The following is a 6,003-nucleotide window of genomic DNA, read 5'->3' on the forward strand; positions in this document are numbered from 1 at the left end:
ACCCTCTGCAGAAGCTACTTCTCAGCCAGAAGGTCGCTCTAAATGCTTTGATTGTGTTGCACCTACACCTTGACGCACGATGGGCGTCCCGACGCTCTTGGAACTTGTTTGGATCTCGATTCGATCATCGCCGTGGATGTTGCACGCCTTTAACCGAGCATTGCGCAGAAGAAAGAGACCGTAGATCAGTTAGGGTTATTTCGATCCGTGAATCAAATAGGAAAATTGTCATTACGTGTGTAGCGGCACATGAGTCAACGAAAAATGCGAATCGGCAGAGACTCGTATCCAACGTTCTTTTGGTTTGTTTGGTTCAAAGGTAAACAAACCCCGGACAAAACATTGTCGTCGTTATTTGTAACCTTCAACTGGACTTACAATTGAATTTTTTGTAACACCACCGATCGATACAAATGAACGAACGTACTCTCTAGGACAATGACCATAGCGAGTCATAGTGTCGAATAGCGAGCGTATAGTTGAACAGTAGCATTGAGCGAGCGACGATTACGATCGGCATCTCTGTACTTGTACTTAAAGTGATTTTGATATAAATAACTGACAATTACGAATTTCTCGCTCGTCTCTTTAATAAACCAACCAACACGTATAACAAACCACCTCATATTGACGAAAGTTGTCTTCAATGAGTCTAATTATTCGTAAGCTCTCGATCTTTTAGGGGAAACACTCGCTTTACTGTGTTTTAAATAAAATAGTACAGCAGATTATGTCGCAGGAATTACCTGTATCGTATAGGAAAATCTGGGCTGTAGAATACTTGCAGATAAAATACTTTGCGCCTAAGAGGAACATTGAGAAAGGAAATCGTGCTATTTCTAGTACAATTAATAACTAGTTAGGGTAACGAATCTTCATCAACGCTATAATTATAATCGTTTCCTTGAGTTGCGAGATCGCGGAGGAAATGAAAATTACAATTTCTTTGGAACACGCGTCTATTAATAAAGAAATGTTAAATATAGAAAAGGTTAGCTGATGAGGCAGGAAAGTAAGGATGAACTAATGTAATCACTAAAGCGAACGAGATTAACGTTGCATCGGCTGTAAGATAAAAGTAAACTGAATGAGCAGAACAGATTAAATTATCGATATCTAAATGATCAGGATCAAGCGTATAGAGATCATTTTTATTTATCAAGAGAAAAATATCTTAGCCAAAACAACGCCATTAATGTTAATGAACAGCCGAAAGGTATCATCCCTACATGGGCTAATAAGAAATGTTCAACACATTGTAAGCTGCAGTTAAAGCTACTGAACGTGTCCACGGATCGTTTCGAACACGTCTCGAACAACTTCCATTAAATGAAAATGAGACACCTTTTTATATTCTCTGTTTGAGAAACTTCATTTTATTTAGCAATTACCGCAAAATAAACTGCTGCCGAATGTAATCAACGTGCTCTGAATCGTTCTTTAAGGATTCCTCTTTAAGATTCGCATTGCGATTCCGAATACGAGCGTAACACAATTTTTGTCATTAATTAACGCCTTCCAGACTACTTCGCTACATACGTAAGAGATACATAAAGTGCGTGAGAAAATATAATAATAATAAATATAATAACTCACAATGTCTCAGCTGCTTGATATAAATTTTTACGAGTGACATAACGTTCCAGTTTTTCTTTCATCGTGATTCAGCCGTTTTTAAGCCGTTGACATCTCATGACAATCGAACGAGGTTCTTACGAGCATGTTAATTATGTAACATGTAAATGGTGATTATATTACAATGTTTAAGATAAATAGAAGAATTCTTAAAAGTGGTTTGAAAACAAATTGGCATTGCTGTAGGAAACCTCGGTTATTCGTTGAAATTTCATAAGAAGAGAAGAGAAGAGAAGAGCCAGAAATAAGAAGAATCGATATAAACAGATGTGATACTTTGACGGAACTCGTAAGAAACCTGCATGAAGCTTCTCAGAAGCATGGTTGGTTTATCGAATTTTTATAGATTTTTGAGCCGGCCTCTTGAAGGTTTGATAAACCACCAGACGAATCGCCCCATTAGCATTATCTCTTGTCAACCCGACCAAATATCTGTAGCCACGTGAATTACGCAGATATAGCTGTCCACTCGTTGCTTTCGACACGGAACGTTCGAGCGATTCGCCCTAAACGAGAGAGTGGAAAGAAGATAAAGTTTGGTCGCGCGTTGACGACTTGTCAGAATTTTATGGAAATGCCAGCTTTTCGAAACGTTTGATTATTTTTTGGCGATCCGTTTTGCTAATCGCTTTAACAAGTGATTAATAATATGATATATTTATCAGACTAGTGAGTTCCTTTTAGTAACTTTTCATTTCTTTTTTTTTTTTCTTTAACAATTTTCCTAATTTTGTTTCTGTTAAAAGCAGAGTATCAGAAATACATAGGTATACATTTTTATTTGCTTCTTCAACAGATACGAATACGTTTCCATATAATTTTCTTCCTCAGATTTTGATTTTTATGAAAAGAACGGCTCGTTAATTATATAAGATTGTTTCAAATGAAATTAAATTTGGAATAGCAGGCTTTTTATCGGCCAAGCATAATTTGACGATTTCTTGCGCTCGATAATCACGTGGATAAATCCTTCTTTTCCCCTTTTTCTCGCGGCTAGTTCGTTACGAAAAGGTCGGTTAATTAAAGCACGAATTGGAAATGTAAATAAACAGGTGCGCTAATATCGAAACGATCTGAAAGAATAAGTTAAAAGGGCCTTTTCATTTTAAACGCTCACCCTTTCCCCACATCTTAGATTATACTTGAAAAAAGATAATCAATGTAAATATCGGCACATTCGCTTCACGAAATCATTTTCGCTCGTTGCATTATGCATGCGAATAATCACGAACGAGAAAGGTTTCGTGTCAACAAAAGTAATTTAAGACGAACGGATTCGTCGTTACAGGGGTGAAAGCACCGCGATTAGCATTTGCAACAATTTCCAGGATTTAACGAGTCGAATGGAAAGAAATGTGAACACGGATATTATCGAGAGGCCGACGGAAGACCGATGGAAATGTATCTTGGTAAAAGTACGATTTTATACGAGATATTTCTTCCATATGTTTTGCTTTTTGAATGTACTAATTAATTTTTAAAGGAAAATTCTCAGGTGTATGTTGTAAAGAACGGGAACGTTCTTTTGGTAAATATTTGACGATGTATTTAACGAATTCTTCGTTTATTAAAATAAGAAAATTGTGTAAACGTTATACAGGGACCTTCCTATAGTCTACAGCCTTCGTTAAGTGTTGCAAATTCCAGGTTGCTTCCAGGTAGCTGTCGTGACACATCTTATTCAAATTTATTCTCGTATAAGATAATTACAGGAAAGTCCTGTATATTAACGACGCTTTGATGCTTTTAGTCTAAACCATCTTACCATAAAATGACAAAATATACAGAATTTATGTATAACCTTTTGTCTCAACAATATAGAAACCAGTTCTACCTTATAATTTCTTAAGATATTGAACGTTAATTACTCGTATGGATAATAAAAGAAAAGATAGAGTCGATCAGATTAGCACGTGAGATGTGTCAGCGTCGATAGATTTCAGCAAAGCGATATTTCATACGCGTCGAAGTAACGCGTAACAGTTTCGCCAGATTTCCTATCGATCGAAACAACAGGGCCGATCTTCTGGCTGCTCTCACAGTTCTCGTGTGACTTTCCGACGTACATGGCGGAATACCAGGAAGGAAAACAATAATTAATGATGTCACCGGGGCATCAAAAGCCCCGTGCAGTATCGTGGGCGCAGTTATCGCCAGCGTTTATCGTTTGTGCCACCACGCAGACCGTTATCACCGAGCGGAAAGTACGGGCTCGCGGTCGAAGCGTGCGAATGTTTGCGATCCGTGTCCGATCTTTGATGCCATGGTGCCGTCAATGGAGCTGGCAGAGGAACAGAGAGACTGAGAGTGTCAGTCATTCTTATAAAAGACGTTACGTGTTCATATTGACAGGCGCGCGTTTGCCGACGAACCGGCGAATCGGCGAACACAAAGGCAGCTTGTCTCTTACATTCCCTATGTGTCTTATGTATGTCGATTTAAGTGCAAACTTGGCTGTCGTTTAAATAAGATATTTTAGAAACGATGTTTTAGAAAAGATGGATATTTATTGAAATGGAACATAGTTGTTCCCTGAGGTATTTGTACATATCTTTTTTCGATTTAGGAGCAAACTTGGGTATTATCTGAATAAGATACTTTGAAAATGATTATTTAAATAACACACAGTGACTCGATAAATTAATTGGACACTTAGCGTAGAAAAATATTACATTTATATTTTACGTTTTGTTGCTACATTTTATCACTTTATTATTTATATTTTAGTTTATTATTAGACACAATGGCCATGATTACATGGGTCAAATGTTAAATCACTCTGAAAATGCATCGCGCTCGTAATATATTCGCAGAAGATTTTTTACAAGTTTTTCTATATTTTTAAGAATTGATGTATGTGTCGCATAAGAACGCAATTTTCTCTGCCGATGGTACTATGGTTTATGACAGTTCGATATGAATAGTGAGTGACTGCAGACGGAGAGGATAAGATCGAGTGTCTACAACAGAATATCAGTTGCAATTAAAATATGATTCTAGGAATGCACGTGAAGATTGAAATGTTTAATACCACATGCAACTATACATACATACATATGCATGTATGTACATAGATGGACATTGTACAAAATCTATCTTACGAAGCATCTTTTTATTAAACTTGGGCATAGCGCTTTCTTGGAAAACATTTACAGAAAAATATGTTTGATTTTTCACCATTCACTGGGGTCTAAACGTCTATTCATCTTCGCGATAATCTTTTCCACGATCTAATTGAGTAACAAAACGCTCTGAAGATTTCGAATTAAAAATTTATTGTGTAAAAATTCTCAAGCTTTCAGACGTTTTGAAGATCAAGTACTCGAACTTTTCTACATTCGAATCTTTTCGAATACGACTCAGATTCAAATTCATCGTCAAACAGTTAATCACGTTAGATGTTCAGCGGACATCAAAGTTCAATGCAAAATGCGTGATCATGGTCGTCTGTCGTTAATATTCACTGAAAAGTAAATTCGGATCACCTCGTCTTACTTATCATTGATATATCGACATGAGCGTTAAATGTCTGTTCACTAATTTGCACGATTGCGTGTGCCTTGAGAGGAATTTTAATTCCAATGGAAATTACACCGTCAATTTTGTTCCCCGCGGTGACAGGAGTTATGTGCAAACCTTTGCGTTTCGTAATCGCTCGCAAGGCGTCAACGTTATTGCTGAAGGAGGCACGTGTGCAAATAAATGTTACGAATGTGCGTCGCATTAATTCAATTAACTCGACGCTTTCCTTTCTCGTCTCATTTCGGTAAAAAGTAAACAGGCGGCAAGATTAAGTCATAAATTTGCGCTTTACATAGGAACGGCCGAAATCTTCTCATTTGTCATTTTGTTCTCTATCGTGACAATTGTTTCGATAATTCTTTTCCGTGTACGATACAAGTAGCTAAATGCGAGGAAATAAAATGACACGTTTCAAATGAACAAAATTAGCAAGCGAGTAAGACTCGAATAAGGCTCTATAAGCACACTTTTCGTCAAGATTGACTTGATAGCAAAATATAGTTCTACTCCGTATCACGAGCTTGCAGATGTTTCGTCAGAGGGCGGTTTAGCGTTGATCACAAGAAGCGCATTACGAGTTTGAAGCTTACGAAATTCTCAAAATTTACTAATATTTTCTTTTTATTTTTCTTACAAATAATTCTTTATTGGGAATTATAACTAAGTTTTACATTAAATATTAGCTAAATTAGTTGAATTGGTTAAATTTTAGTTTCTAGCATCAGATTAGGGTTGAATTAAAATAAAACAAAGACACAAAGAAGATTTATGTACCGTAGACTTTTATCGAGAGTCTGAGCTCCCCCGTTCAATTTAACGATCTCTCTTTCGTAAAAAATACTTTCT

Source organism: Bombus pyrosoma, linkage group LG14 (assembly GCF_014825855.1).
Source record: "Bombus pyrosoma isolate SC7728 linkage group LG14, ASM1482585v1, whole genome shotgun sequence".
Classification (NCBI taxonomy): Eukaryota; Metazoa; Arthropoda; class Insecta; order Hymenoptera; family Apidae; genus Bombus; species Bombus pyrosoma.